We start from the raw sequence: 14,996 nt of genomic DNA on the forward strand, positions 1-14,996 counted from the left end.
TGGTCAGTGCCCCTCCGCACTCTCTTCACTCCTCCTCTTTGACCATCCTAGGGTTCCCATTGGCTATCATTATATTTGCTATGTTAAATTTACTTTTTGACACCTATATGCTTTGTCTGACAAGTACCATTTTTACGACTCTCCATATTGGGCCTTTTTAATTATTTAAGAGTTACGACCCATTCCTGCTCACTGCTTATCTATCTCCTCACTAAAAGCTAGCTTGCTTTTAGCTAGCTTGTTTTTAGTGAACAGGCAGCATTTCTTTACTTGGAGATGTTTGCTTATCTCTCAAGGCCTTCTAACAGTGCCTGGCACAAACACCTCTCACCTAGAACCTTGAGACCTGTTTTCCTACCTAAGACAGCCTGGGCCTTAGTTACAATGACTCTGTACTCTATTTTAATAGTTTCTAAATTAACAATTGCTGCAAACCTTTTATTAATAATGACTCATGGATATATTTTATCAATAAATCTGACAGTGCTTTGCCCATTGTCACTTGCACACTCCAATGGCACAGTGGTGGACCATCAACCATAACAGCGGCAGTTTGAACCTTGGTCCGGGTGCCGCATTAGTAGCATTGGCAAGCGCATATTCCGATGCCCCCTATATCTCAGTACCTGTTTGTTTTTGCTGGGTTTCCGTTCTGCACTTGGCTCCGCCTCCCCGCCATCCAGTAATAGTTATTGCAAGCCAAAACCCCCAAAATAAGCCCATTTATATTAAAAATATTCAATATGGAAAGCAGGACTCAACTTTTTGGTAGGCCTTACCATTACCTCACTGGTGGCACCAAAGTGCTGCAGGGGAAGCACTCAGAGACACTGAAATCTATTTGAAAAGATATTCTAAAAAAGTACATTTTAAATAACATTCTTCCAATTATTTTATTGCCACAACCATGCCAGGCTAAATGCCATCTATGAGTGATTATGCAATAAATTATTTAATTGCAAGTAGATGGTAGATGACTCTAGTGTTTCTCCTTTGGCCTTTCACAGTGCACTGTCTGCTGCTATGACTGACAAAATAACTTTGATGTCGCCCATTATTTCCCACACAGAGACGCCCACGAGGGTGACACAGCACAGGCCCACCATGACTAAGCACTTTATTAGTCACACTCCCCCCTCAATACACAGCCTTTGTACTAAACTTTGGTAAATCCCGGTAATTATTAACTCTCAGTTGATTACAGATGGCAGTGCTGTGCATTATTGACAGTGTATAAAAAGCTGAAATAATCACAAGAAATGCAGCCTTTTGCCTTCAGTTTAGAAAAGTAATGATGTGGGTCATTTATGTAAGGCTGGAAGTGTTTTGTTTTCCATTGTGATACATGTTCTCAAACCTGGGTCAAAGTGACCTAGTTCAAACCTTCTCAGGGCCTTTGTTTCTCCCATATAATTTCATGCCATGATGGTGGATTTTTTGGTGCATTTATAGTAATTTTGATGACTTAGCCCTACTTGTAATCCTTAGATCCTGTTACACTCCCACTCTCTGTGATGTACTCCTGCCATAGTAGACCATCCTTCTCTCTTTCAGGAGGGACAGAGTCTCTCAGGTTGCTGTAAGGTCACTGTTCACAGCTAATGAAAGAGGAGCCTCCTAATGTCACACTCTCACCATTACAGATGACCTGGAGAGCTAATTAAAGTAGAAGTTGGTTGGACCCTGACTTCTCCTAAGCCCCTTCTAGCACTGAGAGAACAAGGTTACAAATGAAGTATGACCAAAAACACACACTGCATTTATGAATTCCCCCACTCTTTCTTGGCACAAAAGCTTGAACGTATGGCAGCATGAACGGCGGACAAATTAAAGCGGCGCTCACAGTATAACAGCCATAACTCATCACAGGACATTACAGGCGTTCACTCAAATGCTTAGTAAGCAGACAGCGAGAGAGAGAGAGAGAGAGAGAGAGAGAGAGAGAGATGAGGAAGAATAAGCAGAAAGAGCTTCATCTCCTAAAGGCAAACCTATTTAATATTAAAGTTCATTCATACAGTTTTATATGAGGCTTGTGAGATGGCACATTAATCTTGCATGCTTTCAGGAATTTGAGGAATGATTTCTGAGGCCATGTAGACACTGAGTGTAATGGGCAATGCGCAATGTACTGCAGGAAGGGAAGAGAGTGCGAGAGAGAGAGAGAGAGAGAGAGAGAGAGAGATAGAGTAACTTCTTTCATCTTCTTCCACAACTCTTCACATTGAGGCACTTTATAAACACTGTACTGAATAACTGTGATAAATGGAGGCAAATGTGGTCATGCACACACACACACACACACGCTTATACACAGTATCAGTCAAAATTTTGGACACACCTACTCTTAAAGAACAGGGTAAAAAGGAACATGTGCAGTGCAAAGTTGGAGTGTAAAGTCCATCCTAAAACTCACATTCAGAGTAGTTAGTTAAAAACTACAGCGACACAGAATTTGTTTGCTGTGTGTTAAGTTATCATAAATCAAAACACTGTTGCACAGAATGACTTTTTTTCTGCAGCCAATCAGTAATGCTATCCGACAGAAACAGGAAACATTATACGCGACTCACACAGTGATATCACATTTCTCTTTTCAGGCTACATTTACTTTGCATAAGGTATGTTGCTCATGTTAGATATAATTCAAACAGGCACTGTGTTTTACAGTAAAGTGGTGTCCCCAAAGCGTTTGTCTCTTGCATGTGTGTTTAATCTGTTCTGCTGCTGGACTATCTTCGATGGTGAAACTGAGATTCTGCACAATATTTTAACAGCACTTTATCAATGATCAGTTGGCAACATTAGCGAAGCTGCTGCTAATGTAATCGCTGTTTGAATCTGCTGAATGACAGAAAGGTAATGTTAGCTATGTTAGTCATATTTAAATAAATAAATAACCTGTGCTATGTATTGTATGACAAACATGGCAGCATCACACACAAACTGAGCACCGATGGAGCTGCTCTTATTGCTCTGCGTGCAGTTGACTTGTGTACTTAAACAGAGTCGCCCACCAGGTTTTGGAATAAACATATAGAAAAATATCTCAGTGCCAGACACAAAATAGGACTCAGGGCTCTGTTCCTGTCCATGTTTTGTTGCAAATCTGCAGCTAGGAGATCTGTGATCTTTTCTGCCTCCAATCCATGAATAAATAAGCACGCGATCAGAGTCAGCTAAATGATCAGAGGGGTGTGATCTATTCTGTAGAACTTATTGCACAAACTGAGATGTATTTTGTTTTCTTTTTTTCTGATTTTCAATGGCAGGACTCCTACTACAGGGTATGTACACTCACCGGTCACTTTATTAGGTACACTTGCTAGTAAAAGGTTGGACTCCCTTTTGTCTTCAGCACTGCCTTAATTCTTCATGGCATACTTTCAACAAGCTGTTGGAAACTTTTCTCAGAGATTTTGTTAATTTATTTGTGTTGCTGTTGCCTTTCTATCATCTCGACCCAGACAATCTCGAATCTGACCTCTCACATCAACAAGGCATTTTCGTCCACACAACTGCCGCTCACTGGATATTTTCTCTTTTTTGGACCATTGTCTGTAAACCCCAGAGATGGTTATGCATGAAAATCCCAGTAGATCAGCAGTTTCTGAAATACTCAGACCAGCCCGTCTGGCATCAACAACCATGCCACGTTCAAAGTTACTTAAATCACCTTTCTTCCCCACTCTGATGCTCGGTTTGCATTTCAGCAAGTTGTCTTGACCACCTCTACATGCCTAAATGGATTGAGTTGCGGCCATGCGATTGATTAGCTATTTGTGTTAACAAGCAATTGAACCTAATAAAGTGGCCGAGAGTGTATATTTGTTATTACTCAAAGCTATTTTAAAACTGTAACTGTTACTTGGTGCAACTGATTGTATTATAGTAGCTCATACACTTGATTGTAGTGGCAGTTTATGTTCATACTAGGGTAAAATCAAACTTATGTTCAACTGGTGCAAATAGGCTGCTCTAGCTTTCTGCTATTGTGGAGCTATTGTGTTTTATATCCTTGTGTGAAAGATACACATGGCTTCCTGTATTTCTTACTGTTTTTCTTAGTAAACTCATTCACAGTTGGAATTTGTAAGATTGTATGACTGATTTGTGTAAACATAGCAATGAAAACATCACTTGATGTGACTTATATTCATATTCATGTTCTATTTGTGCAAAAAAGGTGATGCTAACTAAATGAAAATTTCAACATTTTCAGCTTTCTTAGCAAAATAAATGTTACTTTACTGAGGAAACACATGATTAACTGAGCATCTATTCCTTAGATTAAACTGATATCTACATAGAAGGTGTGTGACTTTGGTTGGGGTGAAAAATGCCCTCATGTGGTTTTACTGCCCTGTGATTTGTCCCAGGAATGAAATTAGCTGTTTTCCCCTGTTTGGAAGATTTATGATAATCTGATTGCTCTGATTGGCTGGTTTACAGTGAGGCACTGTGATGACTCACTTAGAAGCAGCATGTGGACTTACACACAGGCAGGAAAACAAAACGAGCCTTCGTGTAAATAAGCTGGTCCTCATACCGTTTAGTTAATTATGCTAGTTACTAGTTGCTGAGCTTGCTAGCAGCTAATGTTACCTATACTAGCTACTCGCTTTCATCTTGACAGCAACAGAAAGTAAATGAAAGCAGTTATCTCACTATGAAGCTATCACAGTTTAGGATGATCTGCTTCAACCATTAGAAACTTGGGGTTGTGATGCTAATAAAGATGGTACTGCCCCATCATCTCTTCAGATTCAAATATTGAGTGAAGCTATTCAATATTGCCCAAGCTTTGAAAACTTATTCAGAGCGAAATGTGCAGAGAAACTAACATGTGCGATGTGGGAGCTGAAGTTGGCTTCCTGTTCACCAGCTTGTTCTGAGAATTTTCTCTTCCACCTTGAATGGTGCCACAGTTTCATTCTGGTGCCTGTACAAGCTGTAGCATTTAAGGTGGAATGGAATATTTGATTAAGAAGCTGACGAATCGGAAGCCCACTTGGCCTTCAAAAAGAATGTTGTAGATTCCTTAGGAAGGGTACGAAATGTGCTGACATCCTTCTCACAGTCTGGAAGAATATGTTTGTTGGCCATTTTCTTGTTGTGTCTGTCTTATTAGCTTAACTTAAATTGAGTTCACCTAATTCAAAATTCATCCAGTTCCATAAATTCAGCTCAGAATGTGCTTTCTATGTGACATTTTAATAGCTAGGGCTCTTACCATCAAACCACCACACATTTCTCCCCTTTCACTCCCACTATTGAATGGCTGTGGCATCATTAGGGTTCAAACTCATAACCTCCTGGGAACAATGTACAGGTTCCACCACTCAGAATACCCTGATGTTAATTCATTATCTATGTCTATACACATTTAATAACCTGAAAAAAAGTGTTCATCCCCACATCAACCCCACATAGCTGGGAACTCAAGAGGAGAAAATATCTTGGATTTTGTGATGGAAAGAGTCACAGCTGGCAGGGAAACTGAAACAAAGCGAATCATATTTTGTTTTCCTAACTGATGAAATGTGTGATGTGAATTGTCCAGGCTGTAATCTTTTCTGCGGTTCTTTATGATGTGAAAGCTGGACAATAAGAAAGCAAAGCAGGGAACACATTGATGCTTTTGAACTATCCTGATGGTGAAGGCTTTTGAAAGTACCTTGGCAGGCAAAGAAAATAAACAAGTGGGTCTTTGAACAAATCAAGGATCACCTCTCACTCAAAGCCCAAAAACCAAACAAAGGCCCTTATTTTTAAGTGTATTGTGAGAAGAATCAGTTAATCTGAAAGACAGTTATGCTCAGAACAGTTGAAGGTAAAAGAAAAACAAGATGGATGGATAAAAAGCAGCCATTCTGGAGCCTAAGACTGAAACAGAAGACAGCAACCTTGCATCAGAATCAACTTGACAGCACTTAATAATTTTACTTATTTTAACATTTCCTAATTTTAGACTAACAGAAAGACATCAAAACTATGAAGTAAAACATACAGACACTCGTGATGTCTGATGTAGATGTATCAGGTACTTCTAATTTCTATCTACACTCAAGTTAGAGTGTATCAGGCACAGCAATGTTGCAGGAGTTTTTAAAATTTTGTGTCCATTTACTACACCAACAGTGACCTTGTTGGTCCATCTTGTAGATGTAAAGATTGTGAGACTGTAGCTTAGCTGTTGCTGCACAGCTTGTGTTGGTCAGAGGGCAGAGTGGGCAGAGGTCAGTGGTGATCATAACGAGCAGGTCCACGAAGTCGAGTGGACATTTGACCAACCACTTTTTAAAGTAATGGGGTGACACCCCACCACTTTCTGATTTCTGAGTTCAGATTACATAAATCATGCAGAAATTAAACTAAGCAGGATATATTACAAATAGTAAAGCCTTCATGAGTTGGTGTTCAATGCTCATATATGGTCAGTGGAGCTGAAAAAAGGACAGTGTAGATACAAGGTATTTATCCCTAATAAAGTACCCTGTGGGGGTATAAATGCACACATACAGAGGTGATCAGACATTCTCTCAGACACAAATGTAAACTTAATAATTAATGGCTACGAAAAAAGACTCCCTATTTTAAAGAATAAAACATGTTCATTCTTTTTTGTCTAGCAGCAATCCCTCAGCTTCAGACTGCAAAGTCCTTTCTTCTGTCCATCAGCACTGCTTCCACCCTTCTCTCTCAGACTCTCCCTCCTTTTCAGTTTCTTTATCTGTCTGTCTTTACCCACTCAATCAATGCTTGTCTGTCAGACTGAGAGGTGCTCTGAAACAGAAAATCAAAGAAAAACCGGACTCAAACACCTTTACTAGGTGTGTTGGGATGCTGCAAATGGAAAGAAACAGCACATGAACAGCACTGAGAAAGAACGTGGAATCTGCAGCATCCGTTTTTCTTCTTAGCTACCGTGGAGCAAACAAGTTCTCTCTCTCTTCCACTCTCTTATGCCCTTAAGCTTTCCCTCTCTGTAGCCACTCATTCTGACCGCTGCTGCCCACTGCACACTCTGCAGAATGATAAAGGTGAGAAGAAAAGAAAAGAAACAGAATGAAAGAGTCTCCTTCCAGCCTGGCTCTGTTTCCTCAAACTTACTGCTTGACCATTTCAGCAGGTGGGAAATTTAGAGACAAAGCATCTGATGGACCTAACACTCACTTTTTCACTAGTAACTGATTTCATGGCTTTTCCTGAGTTTCCTGAGTCCAAAGTTCTCTTGATTTTTCTTAGTTCTGCATCTGAGTCAGGTAAATAAAACAGACTTATTACACATCTCATGGATGACTATGGTATCACTGGGGCTCAAACTTACAACCTCCTGTTGGGGTGATGGCTTAGTCTACTGCACCATTCAGGAACACATGAAGCAACTTAGATTTTGTGTCTAGAAATGTTTAATACACTGGAGAAAATATTTGTTATTTTGCTATTAAATAATTATTATTTGAAAGCGTTGGATAGTCTCATGTAGTACAACTTTCTAATAATTCATCCCTACATTAGGAGGTTTTGAGTCTAATACAAGCATTTTCAGTTTTGTTTATCTAACTGAGATGGAGACTTAGAACAAGTAGCTGGTTTGCTACATGGTTGCTATGGTATCCCAGGTGGATGCTAGGATGTTTCTAGGTGGTTGCTAAGATATCCTACATGTTTGAAATGTTCATAGTTGGATGAATAAATGACTGAAAAAGTAACAAACATCTAGAAAAAGTTCAATAATCTTATAATACTCTTACAATAAGTTTTATGCAAAAGATTGAACACCCATGGTAAAATCACACACACACGCACACAAAAAAAAAAAAAAATAATAATGATAATGATAATAATAAAAAGAATGTACAGGCAACATTTTATGTATCTTTTTCAATATGTTAAATTTAGCAAATAAACAGTGAGTTTATTTTTTATTAAGTATATTTATTTTATAATGTGCAGAGGTGTGTTTTTGTAAAGGATGTGTTAATTTTATTTATTCAAAATGTAATTTGACTCATGGGTGTCCAAAGCTTTGCATATAACTGTATTGATTATATTCGAGATGTTTTTCTTGCCAAGATGTCGTTATTGCAGTGTACTAAGAGCTAAGACATTAAGACAGTTCTTGGAATCAGTTGATTGGACAGACTTGTGTGTTCGAGAATGATATGGAGAGCGTCAGGCCTTTGATTGGCCACAACACAATGACAACACTAAGAGAAAATTTATCAAATTTCAGTCTTTCCCCATTTTGACTGGGTTTGCTGGTGATCAGTCTGGGTTATGAGACTGGGAGGCAGATATGCGTCATAGATGTGAGTGCTTCTCAGTATATCAATGAGCATTCTACCTGATTTGTCTCATATGAGGTGAGAGTGAACTCACTTAAGTGAGCACTTATTTATTGTAAATATTTAGTATAAGTATTAATTATTTATTGTAATGTAATGTATTGTACTGCACTTACTGAAATGTATTGCAAGGCACTGTGTTTAATTCTTGGTATCAACATGATCTTCGAGCAGTATCTGAGCTTAGGACTGTCTTTCTCTCTAACCTCTTTTTAACTAGCTGATACTTTCTCTACATATACAACAAAGCACCTTTTGTAAGTTGCTCCAGATAAGAGGATCTGCCAGATGCTTTATGTAATCCTAAATGTAAATGTTTTGGTATGCAGGTCCCCAGTGTGCTCAGCGACGTGACAGCAGACTTGACAGCAGATTTGGCCACGCACAGACAGTGACTAAACAGAAAATGGCTCCAAAAGTGTCTGTTCTGATGAAATGCCTGCAGCCGGCTCTGAGGGACAGGGGATGGCAGTATGTTGTCTGTGGAGATATCGCAGCATTAGAGGAGGGAGACAGATCACTGAGCACCCTCAGGTTACGCTGAAAGGTATACCCCAAGCTTGTGGCTGCTGTTTTGATTTTTGACAGTCCTCTAAAGGGTTTGGTTTACCGTGTTTCTGTTTTTTTTTTGCATGTCTGTCCATCTGTCTCTCTCCTGGGAATAGCTGGACATGCACAAACAGATGCTTCTCTCTGACATCGATTCCTTTGGTCTGGCCAGCTGCCCTCAAGAAACTCGAGCTGTCAAACAAGGGGAACAAGATGACATTAAAGAAAAAAATAAAACAGAAAGAAAGAAGAAAATTACTCTCCTTGCATCCGTGCTCAGTTTTCTTTTTGTCTGCTTTAGAATAACTGGGTCATGATGTTATTTTAGACAGTAATGGCAACACATGCTCTTAAACACAAAAATAAACAATAATAGTTTATAGTCATTCATATTCATTCATATTCATGAGGAGATATTAGTCAAAAAATATATATTAGTTCATAAGCAAGCCAAATAAACATTACCATACACAAGAATAGGAGATATTAGTACATAAATAACCTTAATAACCAATACTGTAAACCAGAATACAAGACATCACTCTGTAAACAACCTAAAATGTTAGTTAACATATTGATAAGAGATATTTCTCCATTACCAACCTAATAAAAGTTCCAGTACACTAGATTAGGAAATATCAGTCTCAAATAAGTCTCAATAATCTCAAAGCACACTTACATGTGGAAATATCACATATTAGCCCACAATTGACCTCAACAAATGCTCTCATACACTAGCATATGAGATAGTGGTCTAAAAACAACCTTGATAAACACACTTATACACTAGAATATGAGACATTAGCCAAAAACAATATCAATAAACACTTTTATACCATAGAACTGAAGATATTAGCCTAGGCATAGCCTCAATAAACACTCATATACTAGAATAAGAGATATTAGTCTAAAAACAACTGCAATAAGCACACTTACATGTTAAAATAAGAGATATTAGTCCAAAAACAACCTCAATAAACACTCTTGCACACTAAAATGAGAGATATTAACACACTTAGATGCTAGAATAAGAGATAAGAGACTAAAACAACCTCAATAAGCAAACGCATATGCTAGAATAAGAGAGTCCAAAAACAACCTCAAAACAAACTCACACATAGGAATAGGGTGTATTAGGGCATAAACAACCTCAATTAATGCTCTTGTACACTAGAATAAGAGATATTAGTCTAAAAACAACCACAACAAGCACTCATACACTATAATGAAAAATGATTAATTATTAATTAGTCTAACACCTGCATAATTTTATATTAGATATTAGTCTAAATCAACCTCAATAAGCATACTTACACTAGAGAATAGAAAATACTACAGAGTAAAGTAAGAGATAATAAAGCAGGAACAACACCAGTAAAGAATCCTGCACAGTAGAATAGGAGAAATATGTCTAAATTATTGCTGTGTACATCACAGTGAATGTAAACTGATTTATAGATAAAATGATGAGAAAAGAAAATGGTCAAAAAAAGCATTACTCTGATCTAATGAACTGAGAAGGAGCAAAGCTGTACAGATAACAGATGTTTGTCTTTCTGTGATGGCCAGTCTGATAGGATGTAAAAAGAAAGATAAAGAAAAGATGATGTGGATGGAGCTAGTAATGATCTGGCATTGCGGCGTCTGACTGGGGGCTCTAACTCTTGACTGAACTCAATCGATCTGAGACGTTTTCTTCTGAAAGTTTCTCCTCTGTGACCCCTGCACCCTCACCGAGCCCCTAAACGCCTGATATCAATACACCGCTGCCTCACTGGCTCCTGCAAGTCTGAGTCTGGGCGAAGTCCCCGGTCATCACAGCCAGAGGTCAGTGGGATCCCGATCAGAACTGACCACAGACAGCTCAAAGAAAAGAATAAATTACTCATTCTGTTTATTTCTCAGCTTGTTTGGAACTCACACAAACTTTCTTCTTCCTTTTTCTCTATGTATCTCTTTCTTTCTGGTCATTGTTTTCTTATTTATTTATTTTTTCCAACTCCCTTTTCTCTCTCATCTTGTCCCCCTTTATCTGTCTTTCTCCTCGTCTCATTCTCTTTTTCTATCAGTCAAGCATTCTTCACTCTCTTGCTTTTTTTTCTTTATGCTTCCTTTTCTCGCTATTTCATTTTACCCTGTTCCCCCTTCTCTCTCTCTCCCTCTCTCTTTCACTCACTCTCTCTCCCGCAGTACTAAATCTCTTCCCGCCGACTGTAATGGTCTGTGAATGAAAGGGAGGTCAGGATGTGAGGCTGCTGAGATCAGTAAGTGCCGGATCAATACGCCAATTGGATTTGCCCGCTCGCATTAAGCAGTGCATCTAATACCGTCTCCCGGCCATCCATGCAGCAGACCATCATTTAATTACACTCAATGTGTTACAACTGCCCCACTCAGGCCAGTCATTTTAATCAGGGGGCAAAGCTGCCACTACTGCTGTCCCAGCCTAATGGAAACACATCAGACACAGGGCGACCAGAAGAAAGAGGAGGCCCATGGTAGCCATGATCCTCATCATCAGGCAAAAAATAAAAAAAATAAAATAGTGCTATCAGAAATATAATCACTGTCTGTTTAAAAACTGTGTTCTAAATCAAGTTATTTTGGGTCTACTGTCTATTTTATGAAAGAAAATTAATGTAAGACCACAGGCAATGCAAGATAATGACAAAGTTGGGATCCCCAAGGACAGGAGGAGACGTTTCAATTGTTTACGCCGAAAACGTTGCCCCAAAGTAATCAAAGCTATCAGGAACTGGCAGATTCATAATAATTCTGCATTATTGGAATTCATATTTCTCAAGTGCTGCTTGGCTGATTCACATCACAATGTGATATTAAAACTCTAGCCTCGTCATCGTCTCTCAGAGAAAAGCCGACTGTAGAATTTACTGAAGTCGAATCACGTCAGGACACAAAAGAACTTATTCTCCAGCAGCGCATCCTTAGATTACACTAGATGTTAAATCTAAAATGAAGGACAAAGGGGAAGAGTGAGAAAGAGAGAGCAGAGCGAGAAAGATACAGAGAGAGAGAGTGAGAGAGAGAGAGAAAGTGAGAAAAAACAGAGCAAGAGAGAAAGAGAAAGATAAGAAGAAAAGCATAGAGAGAGAGAACACAGTAGAAGAAAGATGAGACAAAATGTTAAAAACAGAGAGAAAGTGCAAGAATAAAATGAAATACAAAAGATGGCTAGAGAAGAAAGATGAGGGAGAAAAAAGGGGAGAATGTTAAGGAAAGTGAAAGGAGTAGAGAGAGAGAGGTGGTGACTGTAAGAAGCTTGAATATATTATAACTGAAGAATACCAGATAGATAGATAGATAGATAGATAGATAGATAGAGAGAGAGAGAGAGAGAGAGAGAGAGAGAGAGAGAGAGAGAGAGGGAGGAAAACAATAAAGAAGATCAGGTCAATCGACAGAAGAAGGGAAGGAGAGAGAAATGGAAAAGACAAAGTGAGTAACAAAGAAGTTGAGGAAGAGAAAGAATATTAGAAAATGAAAGGGTGTGAGAAAGAGTGAGAGATAGATAGAGAGAGGTGGGGGGATGAGCGGAAGACTGGAAGAAATCATGAAAACAGAGAAAAAAGAAAGTGAAAAAACAGAGTGCATAGGGGAAGAGCCAGAAAGAGAGGAAAAGTGAGAAAAAAGTGAGAGGAAAAAAGGCACAGATAGAGAAAGGGCAAGAGAGAAACAGACAGAATGAGTAATTGAAAGAGAGAAGTGAAGGTGTGAGAAAGAAAGAAAGAAAGAAAGAAAGAAAGAAAGAAAGAAAGAAATACATGAAAATGTGAGAGAGCAAGAAAAAGAAGCCATGGAGAGAGAGAGAGAGAGAGAGAGAGAGAGAGAGAGAGAGAGAGAGAGAGAGAGAGAGAGAAAACAGCTGGTGAGATAAACATTTATTTTCCAGTTTTTAATTAAAATGAAAACAGGCCATCGATTGTCTCCTAAGTGCGAGCTGAGCTGCAGAAAAGGCATCCATCCGTCCTGTTTGAGCAAGTGAGAAGAATAAGTGGGACGGATGTGTGGAAGCTCCATTAAGGTAATTAATACCTTCTCTAATGAAGAGCACAGCTGTCTGAAGCGCCGCCCGCGTGAAAAAGCTCACACCTAGACACGTGCGGCTCTGACCGACTGCAGAGAAGGATTAATTGACTAATTGATCTTGCTATAGTTTCAGCTCTGAAGAAAGCTTGTTGTTTCTGTTCTAATTGCATCAACTTGGTCCCCGGAGACTGGTGAGATTGCAACGGCTTTAAAGAGAATTATTTCCAGTGTAGCCAGAGACGAAAGAACACGACGTGAAAGTGTTGTGTAATTGTTGAGTGTTTAACGCTGAGCGCATAAACAGCTGAATATAAGTGTGCTGGAAGCCACTAATGAAGGTAGAAAGAGGTTAACTTTCAGCTCAGAGCTGTTCGCACAGATTTGAGCTGCTTTTAACCCTTAAAATTTATGTCCAAAGGTTTGTAGACACCTGTGTTTATTTCTGGAACAAAGGTGCTAATAATAAGTTTGTACTGTGGTAACAGCCTCTACTCATCTGGGAATGCTTTAATGAATGCTGTGAAGATTTGATTGAGCATTGGTGAGGTCAGGTACTGACGTTAGATGGTCAGTTCTGGATCACTCCAACTCATCCCAAAGGTACTGGACGATGACTCATTCAATAACAATGTTATGTCATTAGGTTTGATGTCTTGATAGGTAACTAAAGTTCACAGCAAAAATTAGCATGTAACATAAATAGTCATGACATCAAAGATCATTACATCTATTATAACAATTACCAGTAATGAGAACATAATGTCTTTATATTCCTGAAGAAAATCTGTCATGACAATGTACAGTAGCATATGACAGCTGCTATGATATTTTTTTTTTTTTTAGCTGTCTACCACTGCATACTGAATATGAAATTAAACTGTGAATATGAGCTCCAAGTGCAAACTTTCAGCTTTAATATAAGATAATTTACATCCAAATTAGATGTACAGTAGATATTACAAACATTATGCAATATAGACCCCCAATTTTAGGGACACAAAGTAATTGGACAGAGTGACAATCATAAATTAAATTGACCTTTTCAAATTATGGTTGTAGTCAATGACTGTCTGAAGTCTGAAACTTATACACATCACCACAAAGGGTTTCTTCCCTGGTGATGTTCTGCCAGGCCTTTTCCATAGTTGTCTTCAGTTCCTGCTGGTTCTTGGAGCTTTTTATTTCCAGTTTTGCCTTCAAGTAAGTGAAACACATGCTAGATTGGATTGAGGTCAGGTGACTTACTTGGCCGTGGCAAAACACTTCACTTCTTTGTGTTAAAAAACTCTTGGATCGCCTTTGCAGTAACCTGGGTTTTAGCATTTGGCTGATACTAAGCAGATACTATAGCCCTATAGAATTCATCCTGGTGCATTTGTGAGCCTTAACATCAATAAATACAAGGGAACTAGTTCCATAGGCAGCCACAAATGCTCATGCCATAACACCACCTCCACCATGCTCCACCATTCAAGTTGATCTTATGCCCTGCTGTCTGGATGTCTCCGCAAAAGCCTCAACAAGCTTCAGCTAGTCTAGAATGCTGCAGCCAGAGTCTCACAAGAACCAGAAAGTTTGATCATGTTGGCCCAGTTTTATCAGCACTACGCTGGTTACCAGTTAAATTTCGCATTCATTATAAAATTCTATTACTGACCTATAAAGCTCTTAACGGACTCTCCCTTCAGTACCTGAGTGAACTTCTCTCCTACTATGAGCCAACAAGTCTACTTAGATCACAAGGTGCTGGCTTTCTGGTACCCAGAATGAATAAAGTCATATTAGAGGGAGAGCCTTCTCATGCAAAGCCCCCCAGCTTTGGAATGATCTTCCTGTTAATGTTTGGAACTCAGACACACCCTCAGATTTTAAGTCTAGGCTAAAAACTTACTTGCATAGTCAAGCCTTTGGTAATAAGTCTTTCCTCTCAGATCTAGACCTGCTGCAGTCTCTGCTGCTCTGTTAACACTGTAATCTGTGGTCAGTCACTCATTACATTACTCTGTGTTTTTCTTTACTTTCTTTGCTGAGTTGAATAGCTGCCCATCC

At 39.0% G+C, this 14,996-nt stretch overlaps 1 long non-coding RNA gene across 1 annotated transcript in view; it reads left to right on the forward strand.

Annotated features, from left to right (window-relative positions):
• The window catches only part of LOC108430897, a 28,398-nt gene extending 19,293 nt beyond the window's left edge, over nucleotides 1-9,105 (forward strand). Inside the window, exons 2-3 of the long non-coding RNA XR_001858113.1 lie at nucleotides 8,681-8,898; nucleotides 9,017-9,105. This is a non-coding gene — a long non-coding RNA (uncharacterized LOC108430897). The remainder of the gene's footprint in view (nucleotides 1-8,680; nucleotides 8,899-9,016) is intronic.
• The last annotated feature ends 5,891 nt before the right edge of the window (nucleotides 9,106-14,996 follow it).

Source organism: Pygocentrus nattereri, chromosome 8, assembly GCF_015220715.1.
Source record: "Pygocentrus nattereri isolate fPygNat1 chromosome 8, fPygNat1.pri, whole genome shotgun sequence".
Taxonomy (NCBI): Eukaryota; Metazoa; Chordata; class Actinopteri; order Characiformes; family Serrasalmidae; genus Pygocentrus; species Pygocentrus nattereri.